This window comes from Lissotriton vulgaris, chromosome 7 (genome assembly GCF_964263255.1).
Source record: "Lissotriton vulgaris chromosome 7, aLisVul1.2, whole genome shotgun sequence".
NCBI classification, from domain to species: Eukaryota; Metazoa; Chordata; class Amphibia; order Caudata; family Salamandridae; genus Lissotriton; species Lissotriton vulgaris.
Window position 1 is genome coordinate 897,522,267 of NC_141695.1, and position 22,393 is coordinate 897,544,659.

A 22,393-nucleotide genomic window follows, 5' to 3' on the forward strand; every position below is an offset into this window, starting at 1 on the left:
AAAGACTCCACTGAATACGATGCCTTACAAAATAAAGGTAGACTTCCAAGTTATCCTGAAAGATTTCACCCCAGACAAATTGAGGAAAGTAAATATTTAAAGTGTTGTTGGTTTATCAACAAAAAAAATGAATTAGAAGATACTTTGCGAGGGTGTGTGTAGGGGCAACATTTTGACTGACTAGGGGCCTCTACAGGGTTTAATTCGGCCCTGGGAACCCGTGTGCCACAGGTTTACTTTTAGATCTGATATCGATTAAAAAAAATCAACATCTAGTTGAGCAATTCAGTTTCTGCTGTGCAAGTGATTAATATTACCCATCTTCCTAGTTTCGTTTCTCGGCCGACAAACAGCTTTCTATCACATAAACAGAACTTATTTTCTGTTTTCTCTGCAAGTTATTTCGAGGTCAGGCAGTTCCATGTGACTACAGTCTGTGTGCACGGCAGCAAGTGATTGGATGTTGCAGATGCCACTCACCAGTCTCTCTGAGTTGGTTGGAAACTGCAAGTTGTTATTATCTGTAAAGCGAAAGGAACGGATCAGAAAGGCCAGGGAGGTGGAAATTACCTCACCGCCGAGTGCGACCTACATCGGGACACGGGAGCAGAGAGACCCGAGAAGGGCGAGGTCGTCTCGATCTAAAAAGGTAAAACACGCGCGCGGCAGTCTGCCGCCTCCGTCAAACCCCTAATTCTCTAATCTTGCTACCCTGTTTCATCGGGTGGGGTGTTGCGTTGGCCACGTGCAGTTAGCAGTTGGAGGTGGCGGGGTCATAGTTCATGCCCGTAACGAAGTGTACACCCCCCCCCCCCCCCCCGGCAGTGGGTGGAACCGCGGGGCCAGAAATAGAGGTGGGAAGGACGACGGTTGCTCTTCCTCGGGGTGCGTCGAAGCCTGCACGCGCACAGCGGCTCCCTTGCAGCGCACGCGCTCACCTGGGATTAGGGGAGCACAGTGACAAACTGGCTCCGTGCAATGAGGGTGACTGTCAGCCGGCCATAGCTGCCCACCGACAGCACCCTGCATGCTGGGACTTGGAGTTTCTCTTTTCCTGTTAGCGGTACGTGCCTGCACATCTCATCATGTTAGGCTGAAATATCAGGATTAGCTACACTAAAGCTCGTGGTTGAGGTGGAGGATCGGCAGCGACAGCTGCTGAGGTCTCTTGTTCTCAGGTCCAAGCGAGAGTAGATATTCGTGTCAAGGATTGATCCGTGCCAGATTGTCAAGATACTAATTTGAGATGATTTTCCATACAATGCATCTAACGTGAACATGTGTGGATAGGGCCTGATCAAGTTTGTTGAATGGGTTACTTCATCACAATGTCCACCTTTTTACAAGTGCCTTAGGCTATAATGCCCTTCAAATAAGGCAGACTGGACATGGTGACGTTTGTGCTTGAATCCGGGCTTCCCAGACCCACACTGTACACTCATGTCGATGTCTCTATCTAGCTCTATCTCTAAATGTAAGCGCACAGTTACAATCATGTTACTTTATTGGAACTCTGAAGCAGTTTGAGCTCCTGAATGCTTAAGCGACAAATGAAAACATCAGTTATGCATAAGTATTTAGGCCCTCATTCTAGACCAGCACAAAGCCTGCTTTAGCCACAAACTCATGTTTATTCCTGAATCTCGATTATAATTCTTCCATAAATGGTGCCGCACAAGTTATTTGTTTAGTCAATTTGTGGCAAGTGAAACCATGTGCAAATGGGGAAAACTTGCGCATTTAGCATTAACTATTATCCCGAGATTCAACACTTGAAATTATGTTGTGATTGAGAATCGAGTAATTACGGCTTCAGAATTTGAGGTCAAAGAACCTCTGAATTTGATTTTTCCCGGTTGTAAATTAATTGACTTCAAAGTGCACTGAAAGTGAAAACATTCTGAAACCTAATGTTACCTTGGTTAGCAGATTTAAAATATTTACCTTTCACTGTCACTGAGTTAGTGGTAGAACTGCTTGTATTTTTTCTAAGGTAATGTTTGTGTGTTTTAAAAGTGAGGGATTACTATGGATTGTGAGAAGTTGGCCTGATGTATAATGTTCACTATTCTAGTGAGCACTTTGTATCAGTCCAAACAACCCTTATTGATGATTGGTTGTAAGTCAACCTTATAGACCAGCTATCCTAGTAGCATGGATACGAGCAGTCTAAGGCTAAAGACTCGAGAGGGCGTGTTAAGCCAGCTGTTATACCACACATGTACCCCTTGAACACCCAGTGAAAGGACACCACACAAGTGTTATGAAAATAAACAGTGTATTTATTAAAATCACAACAGCCCTGTACTCTTTATGAGGACAGGGTACTAAGCACAAAACAAAACTCTTACGAAAATACTTAAGTTAGCACAGTATATACAAATGCCCGAGGGGCACGGAAAACCATATACTCTGAAAGTGGAATGCGAAATTACTAGCAGGTAAGTACAGTACTAATAGGCTTTGGAATCGCTAGGTCTTGACTATAGAATCTTCAGATTACTTCTAGGAGGCCTAGGGAACTCGGGTGCAGAGTGTGCACTCTCACGCGGGATGCGGGACAAAGTCTATGGTAGCTAGATTTCACAGAGTTAGTGTTCTCGGGCGAACCCGACCTGGTAGGAGGAAAACGAAAGTGGATTCTGAGGCTATGCTGGGGCACCGAAATGCCGAAGTTACCTAGCCCAGGGGCTGCAGCTGCATATGTCTCAAAAGACGTCGGAAATCCTCGTAGACGGACCAGGAGCCTGGAAGAAAGATGCTGGCAGGCGACCAGTGAAGAGAGTTCGAAGTGATCCAAGCCTGGATCTTGAAGATAGATGACACCTGAAAGCAGAGGGGACCAAGTTCGTGACTACTAGCCAGTAGTCAGGTGGCACCAGGAGGGCACCGGATGGTAGTCACCTCGACTAGGTGAGTGGGTGACGCTGTGCTCTGCAGATCTCACGGACCAGGAGGCGTTGTCGGCGACCAGGATGGAGGAGCGAGCTGTCCCACGATGGATGAAGCTGTCGGCGTCGCTGGACCCAGGATTGGGCAACAAAGCCTTGGCAAATTCAAGCCCACGCGGTGGACTCAAAATGGCGTCTGGAGTGGACCAGGAGGGTCCGGGGTGCCTCTCTTGAAGAAGGAAGCAAGGGCCAGTCTGGAGCAACCAGACCAGCAGCAGTGATGTCGTCGGGCGTCATTAAGAAGGCCACAAGCCAGCCGGCTAGTAGCCAAACAACGCGGTGAGCAGCAAAAAGCAGAAGGGCCCCACGCAGACCGTGGAGATGCTGGAGGGCTGATCTTCGGTGCTGGAGCTGCTCAGGGTTGGGGCTTCTCGGACCCCAAAGCACTCACCAGTGGAAGACTCGGTGGGCTTGTTGCAAAGAAGTCGTGCAGTCTTGGCGATCGTCGGTCCCTCGAGGTCTCGTCGCACTCACGGTTCTCAGCTTGGCTGTAGAGGTGAGTAGAGGTCAGAGGTGCCAGGGAAGCCGGGTCTCGTCGAGCTGTGTCGTCGGATTCCGGAGGAAGGACTTGCAGCAGACCGCAGTGTTCTTAGGATGGTGCCCGCTTGATGCAGGGTGACTACTCCTTAGCCACAAGGGAGAATCTTGAAGAAGAAATCTTGATGTCCTTTCGCAGAAAGTCGTGTCTTGATTCCAAAGATGATCTAATTTGAACAGGGGGCCCGCTCCTATCTTTATACTAAGAAAAGGGGCTGACCCGGTGACTAGGTCCTGCCTATGGGTGGGACTAGGAGGGGGGTGGTTACACCCCTCTCCCATGCCGGACTTCCCCCAGGCCAGGGGCTGGTGTGCCCCTGGAACTGGTTCTGACCGGCCTATGTGTAGTGAGCACCGGGGTGCCACTCAGCAGTCACCTTCCTGTAAAGCCCTGCCTACCCAGGATACACAAAACCCTGTCTGGGATGGTGCTAGCACCGCCCCGGACAGGAAACCCTTTGTCCAAGCTCTCCTCGCTGGAAGGACTCCCAGCAGCAGGAGGTCAGACTCGTGTCTGTGGTGGCAGCACCCATTTTGTGGAGCTGAGGCTTCGTTTAACTTTAACCGGGGTTCACAGTTACATACATGTCGTGTCCCTCTAGAAGGGTGGAATGCTAACCCCGTCGCCTGAATTGGCGAGGGGTTAGTATTCCAATTCGTATGACACCTTACTCGACATGTTTTGATAAAGCAATACCAAAGATAGCATTTAACCGCGAGGATTATAATGCACTTAAGAGTATATGGTATGCGTTATCATGGAACAGCTATTAGGACTTGGTTCCGCAAGCTGCAGACAGGCTCAGCTCATGCCAGAGCACCATCTCACACGATTCCAAGCACTCTGCCTTCAGGATTGTTAAGGCCTGCCATAGGAGTGACTGATAGGAATCTGTGTGTCCATTTTTAGGGTTAGATATAGGTATACTATATCTACAGCAAAGGGTGATTACACGACTTTGCCCCAGCTGTCATGCAGCCAGTTGTGTCAAATTTAGGAGGCCAGCCAGGGGTGGCATAATACATGCTTCAGCCCCTGGTAGGCCCTGGGTACACCTATGCCCTGAGTTACAGGGTCTGATAAGGTGGCCCAGTACCAATTGGAAATGTACCTAGGGTACATGGAATCCATTTTACAGAGAGAGCAGTAGGCCTGGGGTCCTGTTTGGCAGGGCCCCAGGTCGACTATGTAAAAAACCAGCTAAAACACAGGGCAAAAAGTTGGGGGCAACCATAGTCATGAGGTACCTTCCTACATGGATTACACGTTGTTTTAGAAACAGATATCCAAATAAATAATTCAAGCTAATTTGAAGTTGTTTTCTTGGTCTTCACAGATGTCAGGACTTTTTTCTCCCTGTGCCCCTGCCATCCAAAGCAAATATCTGGGTGTTCCATTTCATAGGGTCAGCACAGCTCAAAGCATCAGGCGTATGCTTTGTGGAGTTGCTGTAACCCCCCTGTGGTGCAAGGTGCAATCCTATTATCCTTTCCTGGGCATGATGTGAGGGAGTGTTAACCAGCTGCGGCTCCTCCGCTATTGCGGAGGAGCATCGCCGCACTGCTATAAAGCAGTGCAAAGGAAAACTAAAATGATAACTGAACGTTATCACATTATTTTTAGTATTGCAGTTGCAGCCAGGTTGGTTAGGGCAGGTTGGGTTCCTTTGACATTGAGGGAAGAGGAGTGTGGTTGCTCCACTTTTAGTGCACATTGCGGTTTGGCCGGCCCCCTCGAGCTGGCCAAACCATCATGCGCACTTTGCATGTTCTCCACCGGCTGTATTGCACAGCACGGTGAATAACATGCACAGGCTCACAGTCCCTCTCCAAGCACCGAGCCACAGCGCTCAGACTAATCACGACGCTTCTGTAAGACAGCATTGTGATTGGTCAGTGGAGTTTGGGAGCCTGGGTGCTTCCTGGTTCTTGCATCAGAGAAGAGGCAGCGGCTTGCGACGGCGACCTGCAGGTACAGTTTCTGGTTTTGTTTTTCCCCCTTAACTCCACTGCCACCGTTCACTACCAGCTGCCACTGGTGTTACCCAGCCCCATGTCCACAGAACACCATGTTTCATTTGCAATCCTAATCTGTTCCGGGAGTGTAGTCATGGGTTGCTCCATTGAAACAGCTCGTCTGACAGACCTGATAACAATGTTTTGCAACACCAAAGTCCAAGCCTGGATATCTGATGCCAAGTGTTACATCGATAAAAATAATTAATCCAAAATGTCCTTGGTTCTGAAGCAGTGTAGTCATCTAGTTATGCACTGTCAGACGAGTAGGCAACACCTGGTGGGAAGGACGGATTCGCCATCTGCTTTACCAGACTGGGTGTTGGTATTGGCATGTGCGCGGCAGCAGTAGCCCCAAAAGTGGTGGTTCTGCTACTGGTGGATTTCTCCACGTGTGGTATTGGATGTTGGGATGAGCGTTTGGAGGAAGGATTACTGATGATCAGAGACATCACATAGCTCAAGGGTAAAGTGTCAAGTCTTTCTTTTCATGCAGCTTCCATACACGGGCAACACCATCATCCTGTGACAGTGGATGTGGTTTGCATTCTATGCAATCTTAACCTCTGTGGCCACCTTCCAAGTTTTTATTGCCAGAGCTTCTGTGTTCAAATGGGGGTTCAACCATTTCCTATGACATCATTTTCTGTTCTATTTATAAGTAAGGTGGTTTGGATCTAAAAAAGATGTTGCAAGGTTTTTTTTGATTCCCCTTTTTAGGTCTCGCGTAGCATTGCGACTCTTGTGATGAAGGTGATTTCAGAATGGGGCTTTAAGCCCCGCCCCTCATTTCCATTGGCTGGCGTCACCGTTTATGGTAAACGGTGGCCTGCCATTGGAAATTAGCTTTCTGGGTTGCCTCCCTTTTGGCTTTTTGGTCCAGCCCACCCGGACTGTCTTGCCTGCTTTCCTTCTGTCGCAAATGAATTCTTATCTTTATGGGTACCATCTGTTTTCTTCAGCCCCGTAAACACGGGGCTGAGTGAAAACAGATGGCGAGCGCTTGTTTTTTCTTGTCATTTACTCCGGTTTGGACTCGTATTTTGTCGTTGGTTCAGATTTGGACATGTTGTTTCTTTTTCTGGGTACCGGCGGGATGAGGACGAACGCAGTGCTGCGCTCCCCACAGCGCCCTAAAGCCTTCCAGCTGTCAGAGAGCAGGTATGCTTGCGTCAGCTGTACACAATCAATGCTGCTTTCGCCAAAGCAGGCAGCTTTCTGTATTTTTCTATAAATTATCAATTCCCTACTACGCTGTGTCCCCTCGAATGCACGCCGTTGGCTCACCCCTGGCACCCGGCAGCCAGCAGCATAAAACCAGCACAATTAGTCTCCTCTGCCCCAAGTGCCACTCTGTGCACTCAGCTTGCAAACAAGGTGGGCACCTCTGACTAAAAGATGGCTTAGATTAATGAGCGGGGGCTGTGGGGGCCGTTGCGTGGGCTCAGGGACCCCAGCCTGGCTCAGGCATGGCCCCCTGCCTACCTAAGAGGCGCCTCGCTGAACATCTACAAATGGTCACGTTTGAACGGGCATCCACTCTCTACCAGCCTGGACCTTTCTTACACCGGTTTAGCTGGACGTTGCCAGAGTTCCTCTCTGGAGGCCAACATGTCTGTCGTGAAGCCAGGAATTGTCCAACAGGGAGAGCTGGGCCGAGGACGGGTCAGTCGTATGTCAGGCCTCTTGAGGTGCCTGCTTCTTCAACCGTCACAGGTGCACACCCGGCACGGACCCCTCTCTGCTCCTCGATCACCCATATCTGGAAATGTAAAGCTTGCACACAGCGGGTGTGTTCTGTGCTGTTTCTCTGGATGTTGTGTAGTGTTGCTGTGTGTGAAGAACCTCTCTCCTGTTGTGTGTGGAGTTTAACTATGCTATGGAGTTTGTTGTTGTGCAAAGTTTGCTCTTGTAGCGAATAGTTGTGGGGGTATGTCTCTTAAGTAAGCCATGGCCCTCCTTATGTAGTGCTATTGTGTGTCGTCTTTTGAATGTTTCGTATTTTTTGAGTGGATGTTCTCTTTGTTTTGTGGTGTTTCTAAGTGTACCTTTTCACTTTATTCTGTGTTGACTGGATGTGGAGTTTCTCATTGTTCTGTCTTCCCTCGTAGGTAGTTTACCTTTGTTTGGTGGTGTTTGTGTGCTGAGTTTATCTCTGGTATCAAGAATGTATTGAAAGGTTTCACTACTGTAGTGTAAGCAGGCGGCGTGTCACACTTCCCTAATGTGCTTTCCTTGTAGTTGCATTGTGTTCTGTGGTTTTGTGTGTGTAGTTGCTCTCTGTTGTGTTTTTGTGTGGGGTGTCGGGCTCTTTTTTAGTTTGTTTCCAGATCTGTTCTGTTTCGTTGTCGAGTTTATCTTTTTTTCATCATTCTATGTTTTACGCTTCATCCCCTTTAGACCCTGGGACCTGACTCTTATATCGCCTATCTTATAGTGCCTAATCTTGCAGCTTGTTGGCCACATACCATTGCTGATTACTTTTGCTGATCTGACCTCGAGTACTCGGACTAGTTAGCTGTAGATACAACTATTGCAAACCCAGCTCCTTTGGCTGCATCTGGAGGTGTGTTTCCAATATCTCACTTCTTGGCTGTGACTCCTTCCAGTTCTCATGTTAGAAGGTGTTACCCCAGCCGTGGTAAATTAACAGTTTTCTTTCTTTTGTAAATGCAAGATCTTCCATCCTTCACTTCTGAGAGATCTCAGCAGCATGTGCCTTCAGCGCAGTGTCACTGAACCTGTTGGCAAACTCAAGACTCTTCCTCCTGAAGTGGTTACACGCGACGGGGGACACACCTATACAAAGAGGAGCAGCAACTCTGTCCCTCATGTCTTAATTCTGCCTTTGTACAAATTCGATTCAGAAAAGGGGTGGTGATGAACAGAGTGTCTGAATTAAGCAGACCACTTTTACCCAGTCCAAAGATCAGGGCTTGATCCATCACCGTTTTTTTGCTCACTGCACCATCCCAGCTCAGAACTTGGCTATATGCAAATTAGTCTGACCCTGGCCCAGTGCATCATGGGAACAGGGCAGACCAAACTACCAAGCCAATTCTTATACTGGGAAGGAAACAAGCTACCGGGGACCGGTTTCTGGCATTTCAGCCGTCTTCGGCCCGGCTTGCTTGAATCCTGATGGTGCAATGAGCTAGGGACTCACATCTGAGAATACCCTTCCACGCTTATGGTGGACAAAAATGATTCAGAAAAGGGGTGGTGATGAACAGAGTGTCTGAATTAAGCAGACCACTCTTACTCAGTCCAAAGATCAGGGCTTGATCCATCACCGTTTTTTAGCTCACTGCACCATCCCAGCTCAGAACTTGGCTATATGCAAATTAGTCTGACCCTGGCCCAGTGCATCATGGGAACAGGGCAGACCAAACTACCAAGCCAATTCTTATACTGGAAAGGAAACAAGCTACCGGGGACCGGTTTCTGGCATTTCAGCCGTCTTCGGCCCGGCTTGCTTGAATCCTGATGGTGCAATGAGCTAGGGACTCACATCTGAGTATACCCTTCCACGCTTATGGTGGACAAAAATGATTCAGAAAAGGGGTGGTGATGAACAGAGTGTCTGAATTAAGCAGACCACTCTTACCCAGTCCAAAGATCAGGGCTTGATCCATCACCGTTTTTTAGCTCACTGCACCATCCCAGCTCAGAACTTGGCTATATGCAAATTAGTCTGACCCTGGCCCAGTGCATCATGGGAACAGGGCAGACCAAACTACCAAGCCAATTCTTATACTGGGAAGGAAACAAGCTACTGGGGACCGGTTTCTGGCATTTCAGCCGTCTTCGGCCCGGCTTGCTTGAATCCTGATGGTGCAATGAGCTAGGGACTCACACCTGAGTATACCCTTCCACGCTTATGGTGGACATGAGTGGTCTGCTTAATTCAGACACTCTGTTCATCACCACCCCCTTTTTTCTGAATTGTTTTTGGCCACTATAGGTGTGGCAGGGTATACTCAGACATGAGTCCCTTTCTCACTGCACCATCAGGATTCAAGCAAGCCGGGCCGAAGACGGCTGAAATGCCAGAAACCGGTCCCCGGTAGCTTGTCTCCTTTCTGGTGAAGAATTGGCTTGGTAGTTTAGTCTGCCCTGTTCCCATGATGCACTGGGCCACGGACAGACTGATTTGTATATAGCCAGGTTCTGAGCTGGGATGGTGCAGTGAGATAAATAACGGTGATGGATCAAGCCCTGATCTTTGGACTGGGTAAGAGTGGTCTGCTTAATTCAGACACTCTGTTCATCACCACCCCCTTTTCGGAATTGTTTTTGGCCACTATAGGTGTGGCAGGGTATACTCCGACATGAGTCCCTTTCTCACTGCACCATCAGGATTCAAGCAAGCCGGGCCGAAGACGGCTGAAATGCCAGAAACCGGTCCCCGGTAGCTTGTCTCCTTTCTGGTGAAGAATTGGCTTGGTAGTTTAGTCTGCCCTGTTCCCATGATGCACTGGGCCAGGGACAGACTGATTTGCATATAGCCAGGTTCTGAGCTGGGATGGTGCAGTGAGATAAATAACGGCAGGTTCTGAGCTGGGATGGTGCAGTGAGATAAATAACGGTGATGGATCAAGCCCTGATCTTTGGACTGGGTAAGAGTGGTCTGCTTAATTCAGACACTCTGTTCATCACCACCCCCTTTTCTGAATTGTTTGTACAAATTCAGCTCTGGCAGAGCCACTATGAAGTGAGGAGCTGCTCTCTGAAGTTTGAGGGTGATCAGTACTTGGAGAAGAGCAACTCTTGCTGCAGTCCTTGGGGAGGTGTGGCACCCGGGTCTGCAGACCATTGGTCCTTCTAAAGTTGTATGGTTGTTCATTGCTTGGAGAACAGCAACTCGTGCCGGAGTCCTTGGGGAGGTGTGGCATCCGGGTCTACAGACCATTGGACATTCTGAAGTTGGATGGGTGATCACTGCTTTGAGAACAGCAACTTGTGCTGCAGTCCTTGGGGAGGTGTGGCACCCGGGTCTGCAGACCATTGGTCTTTCTGAATTTGGGTGGGTGATCACTGCTTGGAGAACAGCAACTCGTGCCGCAGTCCTAGGGGAGGTGTGGCCCCCGGGTCTGCAGACCATTGGTCCTTCTGAAGTTGGGTGGGTGTTCAGTGCTTGGAGAAAAGCGACTCCTGTTGCAGTCCTTGTAGAGGTGTGGCACCCAGGTCTGCAGACCATTGGTCCTTCTGAAATTTGGCAGGTGATCAGTGTTTGGAGAAGAGTGACTCGTGCCACAGTCTTTAAGAGAACGTACACACTCCTTCATCAATGCACTGGCTCTTTTATTGAAGCAGTTTTAATTATGCATTGATATTTTAATTAAATATATATACTCAAATGTAATCGACAAGAGGTTCCTACTATGAAGTTTAACCCCTTGTTGAGTTCGTTAAATCAATTTTAAACAATTCACTTTAAACAGATCTTTATTGATTTTAATTCCAGGGTATTTGATCCATTCCTTTGCTTCTTTCGGACTCTTGCTTGATGGCGGCTTCCAAAGGCAGGGTGCTGATTTGAACGTATTTTTGGTCATCATTTTTCATACTATAGCCCTTTGCCAAGGGCCATTCCGGTTGTTAAAGGTGCTGACCCAGAGTTATAGGCCCTAGCCACAGGCAAGGGCCTATAACAAGGGTGAGCCGAGGCAGGTATAGCTGAGGCATAAGTGCTATGAGCCTGTCTGAACATTCCACCCTCTAAAGATAGAATGTTCTAAATTAAAAAGGGAGAAACAGAAAGACAAACATTGAAATGTTTGAGCACCAGGCTTAAACGAGCCATTATAACTCCAGAGCTACTCCATTGTCTGCAATGGAAATCTCAACATTCCAATGTTCTAATATACCCATCGAGCCCTCTCTAGTGGGCTCTAACAGCCATAAGGCCCGCTCATTCGGAGTGCTTCATTGTCTTTAATGGAGCGTTTAACATTCCAATGGTCTAATTTAAATAATTTAACTTATGACTAGCAATTCCTACACCTGACATACAGGTCATAGTCATCTGCATACAGACTGTGATGAACAGACCAATGACGATATGAAGAGGGGATGGGATGGTCTACGCTCGCGGGAACTGGATGAGTAATTGAACAGTGTACTAGAAGAGAGAGACCCAGGGCATGTTTGTCTATTGGTTCTCATACAACAACATTTCTGTCAACTACCACCAAGATGTTTGTCTACGTCGGTTGTACTTCATATATACATTTGTCGTATAGACTGATCATGCCCAAAGGTTGCCTCTGGAAAGCCCAAGAAATGATTGAATGTCTTGTGGCCGTTATCAATTCTGGAGAGAGGATTATTTTTGCCTCTGGAGATGTTGTTTACATTTACCAGAATGTTCTAGAGAGCACAGAAGCACTGTGCGGCTCTGATCAGGGTGAGGGGAAAGATGCAAGCTAATGGAGCTTAGTTACATTACTTGTAGAGTGTGTGATTGGCAAAGACCTTTTGAGTTTAGTCCAATACTTTTTGGGGCTTTCAGCATGCCGCTTCATCCATTGGTTAATTATTGTGTATTTCTCGTTTTCCTCCCACCCACTTCACCCATGGGCAGTGGGTCAGCCCACTTAATCAGTTGGCTAACTTCACTGTAGTTTTTTGCATTATGCTGTTTCACAAGAACACCTCTGTGCATAAAGTACTCTCCTCCAGTGCCAGGGACTAGTAATGCAAGGTTATATGTCAGAGGGACTTTCAGCCAACCCTCTTCTTCTCAGGATGTTGTTGCGTTATTCACATCTTCTCCCACCCACTACAGCACACAGCATGGGGCAGTGGATCATCCCTCCGTCTTCAGTGATTGGTTAACTTAATTCTGAGTGATGCAATTTTTCTCTTTCGCAAGGAGCACATCTGAACACAAAGTAGTTACGGTTAGGGTCGGATAGGGCAATGTTCGCTTTTTGAAACCCCCAAAAATATTCTCTCTTTTAGCCAATGTTTGTTTTATGTTGGCAAGTTCTCTGAAGAGACCCTGAAAACAAAGGATTACAAAAACCATAAGAAAACCAGCCTTGACTAAGCCCAAAAAACTGCCAGCGGATGCTAGTCTTATTGGCTTTGCCAATATTTGTTTCAAATAGTTGTGTCTCTGCTTTAACGAGCAAATTAGGCTGGTGGAGCTGTTTGCTGGTATTTTTATATATCCCAATGTGAAATATATTGGAATGATCATAGTGTGGGATACCGACCTTTTGATATAAAGTCTCAGTCAGACTTTGAAATGGCTTGAAAGTTTCTACAATAATTTAAGGCCGTCTTCTATGCTTCTGCTGCAGTAACCTTCTTTTCTCTTGCTTTACCTTGCAGCGGGCATGCTTATGTGGATACAGGTAGTCTGGTACTTTTGATACATCTACGGTTCTTTTCCCTTGATGTAGGGTTCCATGCTGCTCAGAGTACCTTCCCTGTATTGTTGCCTTCTGTGTGTGTGTCTTGACAGCACATGTTTTTAATCTTCTTTCCTACTTAAAGATCTCCCACTACTAATGTTCCTCGTTCTCGGCCACTGAGCTGAGACCATCGGTGAAGTCTTCTAATATATGAGGGTCTGTATCGTAGCTCTTAAAACTGCCAAACCAACACCCATCAGTGCTAAGCCACCAACATCCTGAGTCATTTTCTGCCTGTGAGCTGACAGTATACGGGTGCCCTCACAAAGAGGTTTTAGAGGCATCCCAAAGTAGATGATTGGTAAGGCTGTAGCCTTGCATAGATTGACCTGGTCTGCCTCCAGTTAGTCTCACAGCCGACAGAAGGTCTTGTGCTGGAATGAAATCCAGAGTTTGAACCGTCGCTACATTGAAATCTCGTGGTCCAAACTAAAGATAAGACAGTAAGTGAAAGCTTCTTACCTGCGGCCGTTGTCCCATGTTGGCTTTCCTCATCGGGGGTGCACAAGCTAGCCGCTTGTGATACATGTGCACCGTCGCCAACATTGAATCGGACGTCAAAGTGTGCTTACCTCTTCCCATGTGGGACAAGGCTTAGTGGGAACAAACAATATCAACAGTGGTAGAGCTCTTAAGCATTGCTTACACCACAGGCATGTACGGTCAGGCTCGTGCAAAAAACAGACTTTTGTCATTTGATTCTTCCACCCCTCAAGCTTCTATTTCTTTTTAGGTCACCCCTAATCTGTCCGGGTTCTAATACCGATGTTGGAATTGGCCAGACATGACCGTTGTTAGATTCTGCTTATTGCAGAGTGTATGGGTTTGTGTGTGTGTGTGTGGTTTCTTTGTTCAGAAGTGTTGGCTTGAATGTCACGCTTACCTGGTGGTGTGATGTTTGCGACAATTCCCTGTAGCATTTCAGAGCGAGAAGTTTAGGTTTTATTCAGCTTTCTTTGTTGGGTAGTTTTTCTAGGTTTGGAGTTTCATTTGTGCTATTCGTAACTTTCTGTACCATTTGTTTCTCTATTCTGCAAGTTTTCCATTCATTTGATTTGTTTATTTTTGTCTCTTTTGTTTGATTGTGTGTTTGTGAAGTTTATTTTTTCGGAATTGTTTCTATGTCTGAAGATCCCATCTGTTTATTATGCATGGTCTCTCTTTTTGCTATGTTTGTATATGTACAATATCTTCTTCTGCAGTGTTTTCACTTTTCCTCAGAATTTGAGTATGTACTTTCTGTACACCTTATAACTATAGTTTTCTGTTCCATAGCACGTGTTATGATCTTTCTTTCTCTTTTGTATTTCCAATATTATTTTGTTTAGCATATGAAACTTCAATCTGTTCTGTTATGTATTTCTGTTCTTTAGTGAATTATAGTTTGTTTTCTATTTTTATACTATTTCAGCGTGTGTTGGACAAAATCAAGTGTCTCCAACCAGTCAATTGGGAGCTGCCAGTTGGTCCCAGACGCTTTGAGTGTATCTTTAAATGAAGTCAAGGGTCAAATTTTTAGGTCTCACCTCGGCAGCACTTGCACTGTCTCTTCGAGACATGCTGTACTCTGGATATGGTTATAAAGCTCCGCCCACTTTCCACCCATCTTTTTAATTGGCTACTGTGCTTTGTAAATGGTGGCTTTTCATTGGTCAATAGTCTTAGTAGTCCCGCCTTAGTACCGCCTTGTCTCTACTTGTAACCTCCCATGAGGACATCCCCTGTTGCATGTGTTGTTACTCCCTAGGTTTCAATTACAGCCTCAAGGAACTATTTTCTTAAAAGGCTTCAGGCAAGACACACACTTGATCCTAAGCTAGGCCGGCAGTGGTTACTTTATTCACTAGCACATCTCACATTTATATGAGACCATCTATAAATTTCCCTTCATCAGCTCCACACAGAGCACAACCAATCCAAAATTAATGTAATAATTCTTGTCAAATTTCAAACCTACTAATTGTATATATGGACATAGCTATTTGAATGTACTCCTAGTACTGTCTTGCTTGCAATGCATTAAGGGTAGGATGGATTTACCATATCTTCTACAGGGTGCAGTACCATATGTGACCAAAAGAGGTCCGCAGTATGGTGCCTTGCTCACTAAATACCTCTAGCAGCAGTTTGTGGTACTGCACCTAGGCATGCAGTGCTGGTGCCTTACTCACCTGGGACCTCTAGGAGCAGCTTGCGGTACTGCACCTAGGCATGCAGTGCTGATGCCTTGCTTACTAGGGACCTCTAGGAGCAGCTTGAGGTACTACACCGAGATATGCAGTTCCAGGTCCTTGCTCACTAGGGACCTCCTATGAGCAGCTTGCGGTTCTGCACCGAGACATAAAATGCTGGTGCCTTGCTCACTAGAGACCTCTAGGAACAGCTGACGGTACTACACTGAGACAACAATGCTGGTTTCTGGCTCACTACGCAACCATTTGCAATGCACTAAGTCTCGCATTACTGAAAGTGTGAGCTATTGGCGTTGCATTATCATTTGCAATGCCAATACCTCAAACTATCAGTAATGCCTGACCTATTGCATTGCAAATGCTTGTTGAATAAGGGATTTGGTAGTGAATTGTTTGAATGTTTTTTCTGGGAGTACATCTTTAAATATAGTTGACACTATGTGGTGTTCCATGTTTTTACTGACACCTACATGACACATTAGATCACCTTCAACCAACCCCCCAATCCATGTAATGTTTTTTTTTCCCAGAAGCACACTTTAGAATCTTAAATAAGGTACCAGAAAAGTTACATGCAGTTCAATCAGATTTTATTTCTGTATTTGTAAAACATTTCATAGCGAGCCTTCCTTTAGCAGCGGACTTTTCTTTAGACGCCCCTCGTCCAAACAAAGGGGAGTGGCCTCGATTAGAGTGAAAATGCTTTATGGGGCGCTGAATACAAGCATTTGCAATAGAACTTGTCTCACATTTTATAAACTTTGACCTATCGGTATTGTAAATGACAATGCCTTTTATTATTGTAGGTTTTTGAAACCTATAAATAAAAGGCATTGTCATTTACAATGCCAATAGCTCAAAACCTCGCAATTGCGAGACCTATTGCATTGCAAATACTTGTTTACTTCATGTTCTTCGCTCACCTTAGATGATTTATACTCTGTTTTCTGCAGCTGTTTTTCCTGTGGAATCTTCAGCTCCAAAAATTATGCTAGACTCTTTCTGTACTCTCTCTTACGGTTGTTTTGGTATTGTAACAAAGTGGGGTTGACACCAAAGGAAAACAACAATTGTGCTGACTGGCGGACTGCAACATCCCCCTCTCTCCCTCTTCTCTCTCCCCAACAGGACGATTGGAGCTCAACATCTCTACCGCTCCTAAATGCATCAGAGGATTATGAAGAGGGCTCCTTTAACTGGGGATTCTCTCCCATCGAAATCCCGTCCCCGGATGACTTTACAACTTGCCGCTCTCCTCTGTTCTCTTTTCTTATAACAACATAGAGTCCCCCGAGAGTCGATGAGCTCGAAGACCTGATGCGGACTACACAGCGTCAAGTAGAGGACTATCACCCACTTCCAAAGGACTCTTTTCAACATCCCCAGATGTATTGGTTGCAAGAAGGAGACGTTTATTAAGATCAATAAAGCCTTCAATAACAAGGCCTAGTTTCCGCCCAGTTCATTCACCCCTTCCCCATTACATTTGGTGTCAGAAGTGGGATCTCCATCCCAGTCCATCAGTACACCTGAGATGGACATGCTTATTCAGCATATGGTAAAAGGCCAGGAAAGACTAGAGTGGGCAGTCGAAAGGCAGATGACATCAGCCCAAGCAGATCGGGACGTGTTTAAAGACTGTATAGCTGCCCAACTAGAGGGACTGCTGAAAGCCCTAAAGGAACCCACCATAACCCCTCAAAGAAATGTTAGGGGTACGACACACGGACCCTCGGGAATCTCCCTCCAAAAATACATAGCCGGGGAGGACCCGGATGCATTTTTTTGGGGGGGGAATTTCGGGCGTGCTGCTAGAGCCTGCTGATGGCCTGAAGACAAGTGGCCCTTCTTCCTGGCACCTTTGCTGACTGGGGAAGCCCAGTCAGCATACCAAGTAGCTAATGCCCACTGTGACACCCCATACCATGTAATCAAAGACGTCATATTGGATCACCTCGGATTGGATGCCGAGGTATACCGGATGAGATTCAGGAAAGAAAGGGGCTGGCCAGGGGAGAACCTTAAGACTCTCTTCTTCCGGCTCAAGATGGCAGCTGACAAGTGATTGAAACCCGCCCCCAAGTTCCAATGATGAAATTATGGACCGAATATATTTGGAACAATTCCTGGAGTCATTACCCTATGGAACACAGAGCTGGTTAAAGCAACACCATCAGCTTACCCCGGAGCTGGCCGTGGAAATGGCTACAACTTTTTTGCAAGCCCAATCACACAATCTTGTGTGGGACAGCGCGAAATCATCGAAACTCATTCCCGTAAAGTCGGAAAAAAAGGACGAGCAGGATTAAACCAACACGAATCAAGCCCAACCGAACGGACATGCCAACCTTCCGCGAACGATCGTGTTTAGAGTGTAGTGACTAGGGCCACATAGCGCGGCTCTGCCCCAAATGTAGACCCACAGAAGAACCAATGGAAGTGGGCTACCTTCGGAAGTCTATCTTATACACAGCCGAGATGGGGACCACTTTCTATGTGACTGTACAGATGAATGGCAGGAGGGTAAAAGCATTGCTAGACTCGGTTTGCAGGCAATCAGTAGTACAGAAAAGCCTCCTATTCCCGTCCTAAGATATACCTGACAACTCAGTACACCTCAGATGGGTACATGGGGATGTACGTCCTTACCCCGTGGCCTCCATAACTCTCGCCCCTCCTAATGGGAATCCATGTACTGTCCGGGTGGGGGTCGTAGAGGGACTACCTGAGGAACTGCTTTTGGGGACAGACTATCCCGTCTTCTTACGGTTGTTCCAGCATAGCATACAGAAGGGAAGCCCCATATCACTCAAAACACAGGTATCCAACCATTCACTACCTGCCCTTACGTCCCCTGAACCCTGGTTAATGGATAGGAGTTTTAGGTTTGCTCAAGCTAATGACGCCACCCTCTGGGAGACCGCTCATGCAAACCAAGACAATCCATCACCCACCTATCCCCACTTCCTGATCAAAGATAGTCTTTTGTATCGTAAAGGTAGCATAGAAGATCCCGCCCAACTCCTGGTCCCTTTGGCATTTAGAGAGCAAATCCTCTTCTTCTCTCACTCTCACCTCACTGCGGAACACACAGGCACTGAGAAGACAACCCAAAACGTGTCTATAAAGATATCAAAATCCATTGCCAGACTTGTGAAGAATGTCAGAAGAAAAACATCCAACGACCCCCGGCAGTAGCCATACAGCCAGTGCCGATAGTAGGAAACCCATTCAAAAGAATCGAAATGGACTTAATCGGACCCCTACCCCAGATGCAAAAAGGGAACCAATACGCCCTAGTAATTGTGGATTATGCCACCAGGTTTCCGGAGGCCTTCCCACTTAAAGCCCCAACATCTCGAAACATCGCAGACAAGTTGTTGGAACTCTTCTCCAGGATAGGGTTCCCAAGAGAAATCCTCACGGACCAAAGTGACACCACCGTTCGTATCCCGTCTAATGATGGAGGTCTACCGTACCCTGGATCTGCGCCACATAAGAACCACTGTCTACCACCCTCAAACGGATAGCCCGTGCAAAGGTACAATAGGACGTGCAGACCACTCTGAAAACAATGTTGGAGTCGAGGGAAAGGAATGGGACCGATTGCTACCCCTGGCCCTCTACGTGATCCGTGCACAAGTACACAGCAGTCTGGGCTACTCATCGTTCGAGGTACTATATGGCAGGCAGCCCAGTTCGCTACTAGAAATGACGAAAGAAACTTGGGAGAGGGAGGAAGAAGAGAACAAAGGCGTGTTGGAATACACACAGCAACTGAAATCCAAAATATGGAAATTAAGAGACCTGGCCTACTCGCATCTAGAAAAAAGCCAAGAAAAACAAAAGGCCTATTATAGCCGAGGAAAGAGGTGGAGACACTTGTCCATTCGAGATTGGTTCCTGGTGCTTCTCCCTTCGTCCTCAAAAAAATTCCAATCCGAATGGTTAGGCCCCTATAAAGTCATGGGGAACATCGGAAAGACTTCATACTAAATAGAAATGACCCAGAGATGGACGCAAACTTTTCACATAAACCTGTTAAATAGCTGGGGCCCCTACCAAAATCCGCCAATTTGACCCTACCTACTACTGATTCGGGGGGAACCACGCTTGACCAGCTGCTGATCAATGAGGATCTCACAAAAGAAACCAGAGCCAAACTGTACGAAACCTTGCCGCAGTTTTCAGCTTTGTTTTCAGATATTCCGGGGAGAACAAGTCTTGCAGAACACTGTAGGAGAGTAGGGTCTGCTTTCCTATGGTCACCCCACTTTTGCTTCACTGGTTTTCGACTTAATGTGGCTGTGGGCCTGCTAATCGGACCCACAGCCCAGCTCCTCTCTCTCTAAATTCAGTACAATGCACTTTAGGTGCATTACCAATTGGATACTGTGTCACCTTATGAGTCCCTGTACAGTGTACTATAGGTACCCAGGGCATAGGTGCATCCAAGGCCTACCAGGGGCTGCATCATGTATTATGCCACCCCTGGCTGGCCATTTACATTGACACAACTGGCTGATCACTCAGCTGGGGCAAAGTTGTGTAATCACCCCTTGCTTAGATATAGTATGCCTATATCTAACCTTATATCTAGACACATATACACCTATAAGTCACTCCTATGGCAGGTCTTAAAGCCAAGCACTCTGCCTCCAGGATTGTTATGTGAGATGGTGCTCTAGCATTAGCTGAGCCTGTCTGTAGCTTTCGGAACCATGTCCTTATAGCTGTTCTAGGATATTGCCATACCATATACTCTTAAGGGCATTATGAACCTCCCGGTTAAATGCTAACTCTGGTTTGGCTTTATCAAAACATGTCCAGTAAGGTGTCATACGATTTTGAATACCCCCTCCCCCTCGCCATTCCTGGCGACAGGGGTAGCATTCCACCCTTCTTGAGGGAGAAGACTTGTTGTTCCTACTATTCCCGGTTAAAGTTAACCAGAGCCTCAGCATCACAAAATGGATGCTGCTGCCACAGACACAAGTCTGACCTCCTGCTGCTGGGAGTCCTTCCAGCGAAGGAGGCTTGGACAATAGGTTTCCTTCCATGGGAGGTGCTAGCACCACCCCAGACAGGATTTTGTGTATTGGGACAGGGAGGGCTGAAAGGATTGGGACACTGCCTGGGGCGCACAAGGTGTCCCATGCATGGGCCAGTTCAAACCGTTGCTGGGGCACTCCAGCCCCAGCTCTGGCGTGAAACTGGACAAAGGGAAAGGGGTGTAACCACCCCCTTCCCTGGTCCCACACATAGGAGGGACCCAGCAGGTAATCCAGCCCCTAAGATTGGTATATAGGTTAGGAGCTGAGTCCCAAGACTTTAGATTAATCCAGACTGAAACGAAACTCTGGACCTTCGACTATCTACTTGAAGAAGACGACTGAAGAATCTCCCTTGTGGCCAAGGGGTGACCACCCTGCACAAGCAGGCACCATCCAGCGATCAACGGCTTGCTTTGTCGCAGCCTCCCGCCATAGCCCGAGCACAGAGCCTGACAAGAACCGGATTCCCATACATCCAACAGCCCGATCCACAGTCCCTGCAAAGCTGAGACCCATGGAGGCGACGAGAGACGTGGGACCGGCCATCTTGAAAAGCCTGCGACCTGCTAACTGTGCAGCATCCGAGGCCTCCTAGAAGCTGTGCATTGGGGATTGAGAAGCCCCAGCCCCGAGCAGCATCTGCACCTAAGATCAGCCCTGCACCCTCCACGAGTTCTGCGTGGGGCCCTTTTGCATTTTCCTGCTCAACGCGTCTGCATGATCACTTGCCCGTTGGCTAGTGGCCATCTTGGCGACTATCCTTTGAACTTACACCGCTGGTCTAGTTGCGCCAGACTGGCCCTTGCTTCCTTCAAAAGAAGCAGTAAGAAGCCTACATCGTATCCTGCGTGGGTTGCCTTTGCCAAGTCTTGTTGACTCCAATCCTGAAGCAGACTCCGCCGACAGCGAGAGCCTTCGTGGGACAGTCCGTGCCTGACTCCTGGTCATCGTCGATGCCTCCTGGTCCACGTGGCTGCAGAGACGAGCTTCCCATTGGCATCTGATTGCTTCGCGACATCGCCTGGTTCTGCTTTCAGGTCCTCTACATCTTCGATCCATCCTTGGATCCACCCGGACTCTTCTCTCCTGGCCGCCTGCAGCATCTTTTCTCCAAGGCTCCATAGAACTCCACGACGAAACCCGACACACTTTGGGACCTATGCACCCGCTTCCTGTGGGTTAGGTAACGCGAGTACTGCGGTGCTCCTGTAAAGAGTATCTCTCCTAGTGTCCTACTTTCAAGTGGTTAGCTTCTAGTTCAGTCGGAAGACTCCCAAACCTTTAACTTTCTAACTTTACGCACCCATTGACTTCTATGTGTGCCCACGTGTGCCTTTAGACACTGCACACGCATCCCATGGGCCTCCTGCTCCCTAACTATTGTTAGCCCAGTGTATCCCCAGTGATTCCCAAGGCCCTAGGCCTTACCATTGTTCGTGACGTGGTTCTTATACCACTTTTTCAGTATGTGGTTTAGTGGGCCACCCGGCCCTATCCATATTTGTGCTACTTTTGTATGTTAGTTTAAGTTACTTGTTATGCGCTTATGCTTCTGTGCTCATAAAGAGTTCAGGGGATTGCTTTAGAAATAAATACATATATATTTTTAATATATAGCCTGTGTGGTGTCCTTTCATTTGGTATTGAAGGGATTGCATATGGTAAAACAGCTGTCTTCACATGCCCTCTTGAGTTTAGCCTAAGACTTCTTTGTCCATGCTACCCCTTGGACAGCTGGACTATAAGGTTGACTTTACAACCATCACCATAAGGGTTGTTTGGACTGGTGCAAGGTGCTCACTAGAATAGTGAACATCATATACCAGGCCAACTTCTCACAAACACTGTATAACAACTCTGCCAGGGAAGGTCGTAAAACAATGGCCCTATCGGATACCGGCAGCAAAGAGCGCCGCAGTGAAAGGGAGATGCAGGATCTATTACGGTTGGGGTTGATGCTTCCTTCGGTGAGCAATTGGTCATCTTCTATAGTGATGGTGTCAAAGCCGGATGGCTCAACACGGTTCTGTATGGACTTCTGAGTCTTGAATGCCATCTCTGCCTTCGATGCATATCCCATCCCACGGGTTGACCAGCTCATTGAAAAGTTAGGGGATGCCAAGTACATTACCACGCTGGACCTGACTGAAGGTTACTGGCAGGTACCTTTGAGAGAGTAAGTTCGTAGGAAGACGTAATTCGCAACAGAGGAAGGACTT

General features: G+C 47.3%; 1 protein-coding gene across 3 annotated transcripts in view; it reads left to right on the top strand.

Annotated features, from left to right (window-relative positions):
- The first annotated feature begins 510 nt into the window (after positions 1-510).
- LOC147702657 (zinc-binding protein A33-like) overlaps positions 511-22,393 on the top strand; it is a 98,166-nt gene continuing 76,283 nt past the window's right edge. For 2 of the 3 annotated variants that reach the window (XM_086931320.1, XM_086931322.1), the window contains exon 1: positions 511-649. The gene's annotated coding sequence lies outside the window, so the exon portion shown is untranslated. Of the gene's footprint in view, positions 650-945; positions 1,064-22,393 lie in introns of those variants that run through there. The other variant, XM_086931321.1, reaches the window with a different exon arrangement.